The sequence below is a fragment of the Arachis hypogaea genome, chromosome 16 (assembly GCF_003086295.3).
Source record: "Arachis hypogaea cultivar Tifrunner chromosome 16, arahy.Tifrunner.gnm2.J5K5, whole genome shotgun sequence".
NCBI lineage: Eukaryota > Viridiplantae > Streptophyta > Magnoliopsida > Fabales > Fabaceae > Arachis > Arachis hypogaea.
Window position 1 is genome coordinate 90867752 of NC_092051.1, and position 14624 is coordinate 90882375.

Below are 14624 nucleotides of genomic sequence, written 5' to 3' on the forward strand. Positions count from 1 at the left end.
GCACTTAGTTGCTTATTTTCTGTAATCCCTAGTAACTAGTTTAGTATAAATAGCACTTTTTACTATTGTATTCGCATCTAGCTTATGCCATTTATCACATTTGGAGGCTGGCCATTCAGCCATGCCTAGACCTTTTTCTCTTATGTATTTTCTACGGTGGAGTTTCTACACCTCAGAGATTAAGGTGCGGAGCTCTGCTGTTCTTCACGAATTAATGCAGGTACTATTATTTTTCTTTCAATTTACGCCTACTTCTTCTCCAGGATATACTCTTGTACTTAATTCAGTTAAGTCAGAATAAAGGGGTGACCCGTGACAATCACCCACTATCTTCTTTACTCGCTTAGCCATGATCCATGTGCCTGACAACTACAAGCGGTCTACATGATGTTCAACGTAGTCGTTGGACGACAGCCGGAGTATATTCTCTTGGGTCTCTGATCCGCGATTCGCATCTGAATCTAAGATTAGAACCTTCGTGGTATAGGCAAGAACCATTGGCAGCCATTCCGGAGATCCGGAAACTCTAAACCTTGTCTGTGGTATTCCGAGTAGGATCTGGGAAGGGATGACTGTGACGAGCTTTAAACTTGCGAATGTTGGGCGCAGTGACAGTGTGCAAAAGGATAAGGGTCCTATTCCGACGCTAGTGAGAACCGACAGATAATTAGCCGTGCGGTAGCTGTACCTGGTATTTTTCATCCGAGACGAGAAATCTGACAGTTGATTAGCCGTGCAGAGATCGTACCTGGTATTTTTCATCCAAGAGGATCATACAGCTTGCCATGGAAGGGAGCATACATGATTGGAAGAAGACAATAAGAAAGCAGAGGTTCAGAAGCAACAAAGCATCTCCAAACGCTTATCTGAAATTTCCACCAATGAATCACATAAGTATCTTATTTTATTTTATGTTTTATTTAGCTTTTAATTATCTAAACCTCATAACTAATTGAATCCGCCTGACTGAGATTTACAAGATGACCATAGCTTGCTTCAAACCGACAATCTCCGTGGGATCGACCCTTACTCACATAAGGTATTACTTGGACGACCCAGTGCACTTGCTGGTTAGTTGTGTGGAGTTGTGAAAAGTATGAATCACAATTTCGTGCACCAGTTGGCTTAATGTAACAAATGACCATTCAATAGGCCCTCTGTTTGTTCTCTAATCTATTTATCATATTACTCTTATCTCTTTGTCTCTTTACTCTGCTCTGATTACTCTTTTTTCTTTATCTCTTTACTCTGCTCTGATTACTCTTTTTTCTTAGTCACTTTACTCTGCTCTGGTTACCTTTTTCTCTTAGTCTCTTTACTCTGTTCTGATTTCTCTGTTTGACGTATGTATTTAAAGCTTATGTAAATTTCAGTATGAATAGTTGGCCTGTCCAAAGTATAGGTTCATTAAGTCTATAATAGAATAGTTTAACTTTTCATATTATACCTAACGCTAGGCACAACTCAGGAACTAACTATGTTGCTCCTAGTTCGTTCACTAATTTCTGTTTGTTTCTGTCATTGAAATTGGTGCACGAATTCCCACACTTTATACAACTAAACCAGCAATTGCACTGGGTCGTCCAAGTAATACCTGAGCGAGTCAGGGTCGATCCCATGAAGATTGTGGTTTGAAGCAAGCTATGGTGATCTTGCAGATCTTAGTGATAAACCCCAATTTTGTGGTTTATCTTGTGTTGAATTTAGGGGATTTTATCAAATTATCTCACACTTATTCACTAAAATAGCATGGTTTTGTAAACTCTCCCTAATTTGTACTTAAGAGTGAAAATATGCTTTTTAGTCCTTAAAATTGTTAAATTTAATTCACTTTAATTCTATTTGATGCCTTGATATGTTTGTTTGAGTGATTTGAGGTTTTGAAGGCAAGAATGACTTGAAATAAATGGAAGAAAAGCATGCAAAGTGGGAGAACTCATGAAGAAATGAAGGAATTGCTAAGTTGTCAATCCTGATCTCTTCGTACTAAATTGATCATAACTTGAGTTATAGAAGTCCAAATGAGGCAGTTTCACCTACGTTTGAAAGCTAATATCCGGAGCTTCAAAATGATATGAAATTTCCCATAGTTTCCTAGCAGTTAAGTGACACATAGGTGTCGCCCATGCGTGCGCGTTGCAGGATTAGCGTGACTCACTTAGAGACAACACGTAACCAGCGATTTCTACAGCATTTTGGGCCCAATCCTACCCATTTCTGATGCTATTGAAGCACGGATTGAAGGGGGAATAAACCATGTAGTCATAGAGTAGTTTTTATCATATTTTAGGGTAGAATTCTAAAGAGAGAGGCTCCCTCCTCTCTTTAGATTTTAAGGTTCTTATTTTAATTCTTTTTAGATGTATATTTTAATCTTGTTTCATTTTAGTTTTCCTTTACTTTTATTTGTTTTAGCATTTTAGTTTATCTACTTCTCTTGTTAATTTCTTATTTTGCTCTCTTTTACGTTGATGAACCCTTATTGGATTCTTATTTTCTTTTTATGCAATTTTATATTTCTATGTCTCTTGATGTTTACCTCACTTGCTATTGTTGATTTCTTGCTTTTGTTAGTTATAGTTTTCATTAATTCTTGCATTTTCTGATGTTTACTTTTATTGTATTCTAGGTGTTTGTGCAAATGTTTTCTCTAGTTATTGAGTAGTTTTCTTTACTCTTGGCCTAGGCTAAGGGAATTGGATGACCTTGAGTCACCGGGTCTCATTGAATTGGTGATTTGAGAACCCTTAATGGTCAAATTGATACCCATTAATGCTAGCCTACTACTAAGTCAATTAGTAGCTAGGTTGGGACTTATGGGTTGATGTTGATCAAGCCTATTTGACGTACTCCAAGCGTTGAAGTAGACTTTTGACGTACTACAAGCATAGAAGTAGACTTGATATGTTGGTCCATCATAATTGTTAATACTTGGTTTGTAGACAAGGATGGTGATCTCAATTTCCATGCCTTAGCCAAGAGTTCATTTCCTTTCCCTTTCCTTTATTAGTCAATTGTTTATCTACTTTCTTGATTTTATATTTTCTGGTCAATTGAAAATCAAACCACCTTGTTTCTTCAAAGCCAATAATTTAGCACTTTATTGCAATTCCTTGTGAGAGGACCTGAGGTTTAAATACTTCGGTTTATTTTTTATTGGGGTTTGTACGTGTGACAAACAAAATTAAACTTTGATGGAGAGTTATTAGTTAGTTTGGAACTATGCTTACAACGAAATTCTATTTCTATTGAGAAATTCTAGACCAACAATAATTCTCACATCATGTTTTTGGCGTCGTTGCCGGGGAATGGCAATGGTGTTATGTTATTGGCTATTGTACATATGTGAATATTGTGAATATGTTTGTCTTTTGCTTGTTTATTAGTTTTTTGTTAGGTTTAGGACTTTGTTGCTTATTTTTGTTAGCCCTTGTTTTTATTTGCCATTATGAATTCTCATCCTTTTGGCTATGATTATGGTTACAATTATGTTGTAAGGAATGGGAATTGCAATGACAACATGCATCAAGGATGGAACAATCAAAGATGGGAGGAGCCTCAAGGAATTAATCAACCTTCTTGGCAACAACCTTCCCAAATGTACTATGAGCAAGAGCCATTCTATGATGTATACCAAGACAATGGATATGGTGGACTCCCTTGTGACTATCAACAACCACTACCATATACCTATGAACCCCCTCCTCAACATTGTTATCCACCATACTCACAAGTTCCTTGCCATCAAACACCTCCATATGATCCTAATCCTTACCCACTATACCAACAACCATATGAGCCATACACACCACACATAGAACCACCCCAATTCCAACATCAATACCCCCAAGAACCACTACCTTACTATTCTTACCAAGATGAATCACCTCCCATGTATGAGAATTTTCAACCACATAATGAATTTCCCTTTCCACCACAACCCTCTATTGAAGAATATCCATATCCATTGGTCCAAGAGCAACATGATCCTACTTACGCTAGCCAAGTGGAACAAAAGCCAAGGGATCGTTTCAAGAAAGCAATGGACCGGCTTCAAGAAATCATCCGTTAAAAGGAGCAAGAGAAGGTCCAAAGGATGAACGAAGTTATCGAGGCTAACCTTTCCAAAATTAAAGCCAACATGGACTCATGGGTCTTATACCGTAAACAAAGCATCTCCACGGATAAATGTGAGAAATCAACCGAAGAGTGGAGCTTGAAGGAGATTTTAGAATTCCAACATGAGAACAAGGAGATAGGGTATGTCTTGCAACAAGTGGAGGAGAAAGTGATCGTTGAAGAAGAAGAAGTGGTTGAAGACCTAGGTGAAGTTGAACAAGAGGTGGATTCCAAGCTTGAGAACACTTCCAAACCAAGTAATGTTGTTGATGATTTTGTGGAAGTTGTTGAACCTTCTTCCACTGAGCTTGAAGATAATGTTGAGGAGGATAATGCACAACCTCCAAGGCATATTATAAATAATGAAAGATTGGAAGAAGTTGATCAAGAAGCAAGCTCCACTATTGAAGATGATTCCATGCCAACCAATGTATCGTTTGAAATTGATGAACCTTCCTCATTATGTTATGAAATTGATGACAAGGAGGATCGTGCACAACCTCCGACACATCATTTGAGTAATGAGGGATGTATAGAAGAAGTTGGTGAACAAGGAATTGACATTGAAGATGCTTGCCAAGAAGTGGAGGTATTTAAAGATGAGTACAAGGGAGTGGAACTTACAAGATCATTGGGACCATCCCTTCTAAAGTCACCATCCAACACAACATTCAAGTAGGAAAAATTCTTATCCCTAAGCTTCACTTTCCCACTTGAATATGATTTGCTTGAGACGGATGGGCAACTTAGAGCTCTTTGTGGAGTTAAGAGCACAAGAGAATTGGTTAGTGGGTAGAAATGCCAATCAAGGTTCATTATGGTTGGAAACTCAAAGTCTAAGTACAATGGTTGGTATAGTTCTCAATTAAAGGGGTCTAGAAATATGCTTTGGTGTTTACTTGAGAATTCGGATCACTTGCCGCCCAAATGGAATTGTCTTGATCAACTTGAAGATGGGTGTAGAAATAAGATTTGGGATCCGGGTATATATGAGGATCAATTTTGGGAGCCCTTAGCTTGTGTGGAACTTCATCAAAACTTTGTGCCATTGATTTTGAAATTCGGAGCTTACTTGAAATCCAAGCATTGGTGGAAGTTCAAGGAAGAGTACAAGCACAAGCCACCATAACAAGGAGCCTCCCAATTGTCCAACTTAAGGACTTAAACTAAAAGTGCTAGGTGGGAAACACCCCCACCATGGTAAACTCTTTCCATTCTCTTGTATATATAATCAATGAATGAATTGAGTTGCCATTGTTAGGTAGTTTTCTTCTTTTCATACTTTTGCATACCTTGCTTTGATTGTTAGGTTACTTGTTAAATTCATGTTTTGAGTAGGATAGTTGTTTTGAATTGCATTTCGCTTGAAGTGAAAGTTTTGTTTGTTTTGTCTTTGAAAATATTTCAAAAACTAAAAGATTCTTGTTAAATTTGAATTTTTGTTGCTTTAGAATTTTTATAATTTAGAAGAGTGCCCTGTTTCTATTTTATGCTTCTTTAAAAAAAAAAGGGGGCGCGCCACGCGTGAGTATGGCCAACGCACACGCATCGTATGCTATGATGGGACTCCTGGTACAAAAACCGGAGAGTTGCGCTGGAGTGGTGCTGCTTATATGCAAATAGCACAATTTAGCACCACGTGTATGTGTGGATGATGCGTACGCGTCACCTCTCTTTTCTGCGTTCCACGCGTATGCGTGGTCGATGCTTACACGTCACTTCCCCTTCCTGCTTTTCGCACGCACGCGTCGCCCATGCGTGCACGTCACCTTCGCGCCCTATTTTTCCCCTATTCCTTCTCTCTTCTCTCCTTCTTTCTTTCTTCTTCTTCTCTCATCCCTTCTCCCATTTCTTTTCTTCCCTTTCTTCTCTTCTCTTCTCACCTTTCTCATAATTTCTTTTTTACTTCTCTTTATTTCTTCTTCTCTATCTTTTTAATTTTTCACTTCTTATTTTTCTCATCTTTCATTTTCTTTTGTTTATTGCATTCACATAATCTTATTCATTGCATTTTAATTTTGTTTTTATAAGTTATTCTTATTTTATTTTCTAATTTTTTATTTTATTATTGGTGTTGAATTCTCCTGCTCAATTGTTGAGACTTTCTTATTTAGTTTTGGTGCTTCTTGACTTGTTTGATATTGATGGGTGATGAAATTTCTAAGTCAATGCTTAACCTTTGATGATTCTTGCATCCTTTGTGCATTGATATAAACTTGCATGTCTTTCATGACCCACTCTTTCTTCTTTGAACTTGATGCTCAACATGCTCTTCATGTCATTTACTTATGCTTTGACTTAACTCTTGCATCAAGTGTTAGTAATATGCCCTTTACTTACATTGCTTTCTCACTCACATGTTGTAGCTACCATGTAGTTGAGGACCCTACTCTTATTTAGCATTAGCGCCCGCCTATGATCTATTTGCCTTGATATCTTTGCCTTGGGCTTAATTTCCCTTCTTTTTCTCTCTTTTTAGGCTGGCCACTGAGAGGGAAGGGAAAAGCTTCTGAATGAGGCAACAAGCAAGTCCCTCTGCACGACCTTTTGAAGGAGCTCATCAGTTGTAGCAACACATCCACCTTGCACTTCTTTGATTTGTTTGATTCCTTATGTCCATTATTTCGTGTATGAATGCATTTATATAATTGAGGCCATCATTTCATTTAGCTCACTTATAGAAATAGCCTATCTTTCATCAACCATTGTTAGCCAATTTTGAGCCTATTCAATCTCTTTTGCTCTTAATTTTAGCACATCACTACCCCTAAGTGAAAAACAATAAATGTTCCTTAATTTTGATCTTTGATTAGCTTAGGCTAGTGAGGGCGTGTATCATTTGGGTATGGGAAACTTAGGAATATTGGTTGAGGTAAAAGTGTATTTTGTATTTTTGTTAAAAATCATTGGATTGGATACATATTCATGCACTAAATGTTTTAATCATATGCATTGATACTCTTGTATATATTTTATCTTGAAAAGAAAAAGATATAGAAAAAAATAAAAATAAAAAAAAAGAAAAAATGGAAAAAGAAAAGAAAAAGAAAATAAAAAAGAAAGCAATAAAAAGGGAACAAAAATGCCCTAAAGTAAAGTAATAATAACAATGCATATGGAATGTGAATTAAAGAGAATGCATGAGTATGTGTGAAAAAGTGAGAATAATGGGTAGCTAGGTGGTGTATTAGAATTGTATAGGTTGTTATATGTATTTGGTGTGAGCTTAGGTTAATCAAAGATTCAAATTTCAAGCTCATTTAGCCACATATATATCCTTACCTTTACCCTAGCCCCATTACAACCTATGAATAAGTCCTCATGATAAATGTATGCATGCATTGAATAATTGTTGTTTGTTAGATGAAACACAAATCTTGGAAAGTATGATTAGAGGAGACTTGAGTGAATTAACCCTATACACTTGAGCGACTAGAGCGGATACACTTCTGGTGAGGGTTCGATGCTCAATTCCTTGTTCCCGGCTTTCATGAGCTTTCTTCTTGCAAGTCTACTTGCACTTTTTTTTGAGATTTGAATTGGTAGAATTCATGAATCATCATGCTATGTGAGCCCTACATGCTTATATATGTTCTCGGAGATTGATTCATTTTTAACCAAGTAGGTAGAAGCATTTTCCATTTAGTTGCATTCATGTAGATAGATTGCATTAAATAAATGTTCATATCCCTTTTTCTTGTCCTTCTTTATTCTTAGCATGAGGACATGCTTGGTTTAAGTGTGGGGAGGTTTGATAAAATCCAATTTTGTGGTTTATCTTGTGCTGAAGAATGAAAACATTTGTAAACTCTCCCTAATTTGTGGTTTAATCTTGGTTTAACTTATGTCACATTTATTCACTAAAATAGCATGGTTTTGTAAACTCTCCCTAATTTGTGCTTAAGAGTGAAAACATGCTTTTTAGGGCTTAAAATTGTTAAATTTAATTCCATTCGATGCCTTAATATCTTTGTTTGAGTGATTTAAGGTTTTCAAGGCAAGAATGGCTTGAAAGAAATGGAAGAAAAGCATGCAAAGTGGGAGAACTCATGAAGAAATGAAGGAATTGCTAAGCTGTCAATCATGATCTCTTCGTATTAAATCAATCATAACTTGAGCTACAGAGGTCCAAATGAGGCAGTTCTAGTTGCCTTAGAAAGCTAATATCCGAAGCTTCAAAATGATATGCAATTTCTCATAGTTTCTTTGCAGTTACGTGATGCGTAGGCGTCGCTTATGCGTGCGCGTTGCAGGATCAGCATGACTCACTTAAAGGCAACACGTGACCAATGATTTCTGAAGCATTTTGGGCCCAATCCAATCTATTTCTGATGCTATTGAACTAGGGATTGAAGGGAGAATGAACCAAGTAGTCATAGAGTAGTTTTCATCATGTTTTAGGGTAGAATTCTAGAGAGAGAGGCTCCCTCCTCTCTCTAGATTTTAGGATTCTTATTTCAATTCCTTTTAGATCTATATTTTAATCTTATTTCATTTTAGTTTTTCTTTACTTTTATTTATTCTAGAACCTTAGTTTATCTATTTCTCCTGTTAATTTCTTATTTTGCTCTCTTTTATGTTGATGAGCCCTTGTTGGATTCTTATTTTCTTTTAATACAATTTTATATTTCTATATCTCTTGATGTTTACCTCACTTGCTATTGTTGATTTCTTGCTTTTGTTAGTTATAGCTTTTATTAATTCTTGCATTTTGTGATGTTTACTTTTATTTCACTCTAGGCGTTTGTTAAAATGTTTTCTCTAGTTATTGAGTAGTTTTCTTTACTCTTGGCCTAGGCTAAGGAAATTGGGTGACCTTGAGTTACCGGGTCTCATTGAATTGGTGATTTGAGAACCCTTAGTGGTCAAATTGATACCCATTAATGCTAGCCTACTACTAAGTCAATTAGTAGTTAGGTTGGGACTTATGGGTTGATGTTGATCAAGCCTATTTGACGAACTTCAAGCGCTGAAGTAGACTTTTAACGTACTTCAAGCATAGAAGTAGACTTGATGTGTTGGTCCCTCATAATTGTCAATACATGGTTTGTAGACATGGATAGTGATCTCAATTTCCATGCCTTAGCTAAGAGTTCATTTCCTTTCCCTTTCTTTTATTAGTCAATTGTTTATCTACTTTCTTGCTTTTATATTTTCTTGTCAATTGCAAATCGAACCCCCCTTGTTTCTTTATAGCCAATAATTGAGCACTTCATTGCAATTTCTTGTGAGACGACCCGAGGTTTAAATACTTCAGTTTATTTTTATTGGGGTTTGTACTTGTGACAAACAAAATTAAACTTTGATGGAGAGTTATTAGTTGGTTTTGAACTATGCTTACAACGAAATTCTATTTCTATTGAGAAATTCTAGACCAACAATAATTTTCACATCACTTAATACGGCGGATAGAAGAGTTATTGGTTTGAATTTGGTTAAAAGCATAAAAGGAATGAAAAATTGAATTACAAGGTTTGATTATAAGTAGTGATAAGAAGATGTTTAAGGCTTAGAGTTGCTTTGTCCTTCTGGATTAACTCTGGTTTTACTGTCTTCTTCAATTGTGAATGATTTCTTCTATGGCAAGCTGTATGTTATTGACACTGGTTTGAGCAGCCACCAATACTCCTCCAGATCTGAACCCCAGGGTTAGTGCGGATCCATTCTGATTGACGGTGAAGTTCCTGCAGTTCATTCTCTTTGGTGATCCTACCTAAAATGCCACAGACAAGGTCGAATCTTACAGATCAGAGGATGCTGTGCCTTGATTCTAGTCTCTACCACAGAGACCCTAATCTCCCCAAACCTCGGCTGAACTGGTGTCTCGAGAAGTCCCCAACGAAGTTTTGCATTAGCTGTCTAAGAGATATATAGTCAAGCTGGGGGGTTCAATGCTTTCTACTTAAGTATTCACACGACCCCAAGAAGAACACGGGTGGTTGTCAGGCACGTGGTCTTAGTATGAAGAACAAAGATTATTGTCACAGGTCATCCCGTTCATCATTTTCAAGAACGAAAATACATCTTAGAATTAAATTAAACACGGATTGAAAAAAAACAGTAATACTTTTATTAATCCATAAAACTTAGCAGGGCTCCTCCCCTCAACCTAGGAGGTTTAGAAAATCATACTGATAGGAAAAACAATGACAAAAAAAAATATGGCATAAAGGTCTGTATGATTATGTAACATATCCCTTAAATACTAAAGTAATGACTAAGGATTACATAAGAAAGGGTAAAACAGTCTTTTAGTACTAAAATCCACTTTTGGGGCCCACTTGGTGAGTGTTTGGGCTGAGCATTGATGAGATCCACGTGCTAGGAGGCCTCTAAGGCGTTGAACGCTGGCTAGGGGGTCCTATTTGGGCGTTTGGACGCTGGTCTCCTCCTTGTGGGCGCTGGACACTTGGAATGGGGTAGGAAGCTGGCGTTGGACGCCAGTTTTGGGCCTTCTATTCAGAAGTAAAGTATAGACTATTATATATTAATGAAGAGCTCTGAAAGTCAGCATTCCATAGACGTTGAGAACGCTCAATTTGGACTTCTGAAGCTCTAGAAAAGCTCTTCTGAGTGCAAGGAGGTCAGATCCAGACAACATCTGCAATGCTTTCTCTATCTCTGAATTAGACTTTTGCTCCAGCTCCTCAATTTCAGCCAGAAAATATCTGAAATTGTATAAAAACACACAATCTCAAAGTAAAATCCAAAAATGTGAATTTAACACAAAAACCTATGAAAATATAATAAATACTAAACAAAATATGCTAAAAACTATATGAAAATGATGCAAAAAAACGTATAAAATATCCACCCATCACAACGCCAAACGTAAACTGTTGCTTGTCCCCAAGCAACTAAAAATAGAGTAGGATAAAAAGAAGAGTAAGATATAATAAATCTCAGAGTTTCCGATGAAGCTTAGTTTCAATTAGATGAGCGGGACCTAGTAACTTTTTGCTTCTGAAGAGTTTTGGCATCTCACTATCCATTGGAACTTAGAAATGCTGGTCTCTTTAGGAACTTAGAATCTAGATGATATTACAGACTTTCCTAGTTCAGTTTTTTTTATTCTTGAACACAAATTTTAGAGTCTTGGCTGTGACCCTAAGCACTTTGTTTTCTAGTATTACCACCAGATACATAAATGCCACAGACACTTTAACTGGGTGAACCCTTTTGGATTGTGATTCAGCTTTGCTAGATCCCCAGATAGAGGTGTCCAGAGTTCTTAAGCAAACTCTATTTGCTTTGGACCATGACTTTAACTGCTCAGTCTCAAGCTTTTCACTTGACACATTCACACCACAAGCACATGGTTAGGGACAGCTTGGTTGAGTCGCTTAGGCTAGGATTTGATTCCTTGTAGGCCCTCCTAACCATTGATGCTCAAAGCTTTGGATCCTTTTTCCCTTGCCATTTGGTTTAAAGGGTTATTGGCTTTTTGATCTTACCTTTTGGTTTAAAGAGCTATTGGCTTTTTCTGCTTTTTGTTTTTCTTTTTTCGCATGCATATATAATTTTTTTTTCTTCTGCAACATGCTTTTTCTTTTTCTTTTTGCTGCTTTTTCTTGCTTCAAGAATCAATTTTTTGGATTTTTCAGATTACCAATAATACTTCACTTTCATCATCATTCTTTCAAGAGCCAACATTCTAAAATTCCAACTTCAAATATGCACTGTTTAATCATACATTCAGAAAATAAAGGCAATGCTACCACATCAAAATAATTGAACTATTCTTATGATAAACTTGAAATTCATGTATCTCTCAATTCTTTTCAAATAAAATTTTCTTTTTAAGTAAGGTGAGAGGTATATGGAACATTTTACAACTTTAAGACATAGATGGAAATGATCATGCAATAAGAACAAGAGAACAGACAATACAACATAACAGAAAACAGAAAAATAACAAAAAAGGGAGATAAAGAAAACGAATCCACCTTTAATGGTGCCGGCTAGTGCTCCTTCTTGAGGATCTAATGTAGTGCTTAATCTCTTCAATGTCACTCCTTTGTCTTTGTTGTTCTTCCCTCATAGCCCTTTGGTCTTCTCTAATTTCATTGAGGATGGTAGAATACTCTTGATGCTCCATCCTCAACTGATTCATGTTAGAGCTTAATTCTCCCATGGAAGCATGCCATTGATCCCAATAGCCTTGAGGAGGAAAATACATCCCTTAAGGCATCTCAGGGATCTCATGCTGAGGCGGCTGCATAGGCTCTTGTGCATGCTCTCTTGTTTGATCTATCCTCTTCTTAGTGATGGGCTTGTCTTCCCCCATGGAGATATCTCCCTCTATAACAATTCTAGCTGAATTGCATAGATGACAGATGAGGTGTGGGAATGCCAACCTTGCGTTGGTGGATGACTTCTCAGTTGTCTTGTACAGTTCTTGAGGAATAACCTCATGTACTTCCACCTCACTTCCAATCATGATGCAATGGATCATGCTGGCCCTTTCAATGGTCACTTCTGACTGATTGTTTGTAGGGATGATAGAGCATTGGATGAATTCCAACTATCCTCTAGCTATGGGCTTTAGGTCAAGCTTTCTTGGTTGAATGGGCTTGCCTTGGGAGTCCCTTTTCCACTATGCTCCTTCCACACAGATGTCTAAGAGCACTTGATCTAGTCTCTGATCAAAGTTGACTCTCCTAGTGTAAGGATGTGGGTCTCCTTGCATCAGAGGCAAGTTGAATGCCAACCTCACCCTTTCCGGGCTGAAATCTAAGATTCTCTCTTGGACCATGGTGCTTCAATTATTTGGATTTGGGTTCACACTCATGTCATGGTTTTTAGTAACCCATGCATTAGCATAGAACTCTTGCACCATTAAGATTCCAACCTCTTGGATGGGATTAGTTAGGACTTCCCAACCTCTTTTTTGGATTGCTCTTCGGATTTTCGGATACTCATTCTTCTTGAGCCTAGAAGGGACCTCAGAGATTACCTTCTTCTCTGCCACTACTTCATAGAAGTGGTTTTGGTGGGATTTGGTGATGAATCTCTCCATCTCCCAAGATTCAGAGGTGGCGGCTACTACCTTTCCTTTCCTTTTTCTAGAGGATTCTCCAACCTTGAGTGCCATAAGTGGTAATGGAAAGCAAAAAGCAATGCTTTTCCCACACCAAAGTTAAAATCTTTCGTCGTCCTCGAGAAAAAATAAAGAAAAGAGAAGAATGGAGTAAAAGAAGAAGAAAATAGAAGGAGATGGAGGGTGAGAGAGGGCTTGGCCGAATGGGGCTTATGAGTGTATGAAGTGTGTGTGTGTATGAAGGGTTAGAAGGAGGGGTATTTATAGGATGGGTGGTGAATCCACATTTCATGGTATTCATTTGCTATATTTGGGTGTATTTCATCAACTTTTCTTGCACTTATCCATTGAAATAGCATAGTTTCATGATTTCTTCCTAAATTTTGCTTGAAAGTGAAAACATACTTTTTAAGCCTTTTAATTGCTAAATTTTATCCACTTTGATCCCATTTGATGCCTTGATGTGTTTGCTGAGTGATTTTAGGTTTACAAGGCTAATATGGATTGATGAAGTGAGGAAAAAGCATGCAAAAGTAGAGAAATCATGAAGAAATGGAGTTTGGAAGATTCAGCATCCGTGCGTGCGCACAATGATGCATCCATACGCACAAGTACGAGCTTGGCGATGCGCACGCATGACCCACGTGTACACGTGGGAGTGAATTTCGCCAGGTGACGCGTACGCGTGACCTGCGTCACGTGAGCTCATTAATTGCAAATTGCTGGGGGCGAATTTTGGACCTCCAAAATCCAATCCAACTCATTTTTGAAACTATTTCAACCCTAATTCAAGTGGAAGCAAGGGGGCACAATTAGGTTTAGCTTTTACATGTTTTTGTCTTAGTTTTCTAGAGAGAGAAGCTCCCCACTCTCTCTAGAATTTAGGTTTTCTTAGTTAATTTTCCTTTAATTTTAGCTTTTAATTCTTCTTCTAATGTAGTTTCATTTATATTTTCATGCTTTATTATCTTAGTTCTCTTAGTTCTTCTTCTTAATTTCTCATTTATGTCCCTTTTTATTTTATGAACAATCTTGTAAATCTTAATTTCCATTTAATGCAATTTATGTTTTATGTTCATTTAATGCTTGTTTTAGTTATTATTATTATTTTCTTGCTTTTGGTAGTTAGATTTTATTTTTAATACAATTTAATATTATTTTATTTTCATGTACACCAAGTGTTTGATAAAATGCTTGGCTTAGTATTTACCTAGTTTTTCTTCACTTTTGGCTTGGAATTGAGGACTTTGGTGACCCTTAAGTCATTGATGTCCATTCTTGATTGATATATCAGAGTAGTTAGTTGATTTGGTTTCCACTAACTCTAAGTCTTCCATTAATAGAGTTGACTAGGACTTGTGGATTGAAATCAATTATGCCTATTTGACTTATCCTCGATGTAGGGTTGACTATGTAGGATTGACTCTTTATAATCATCATATCACTACAAGAATTGCCACGCTTT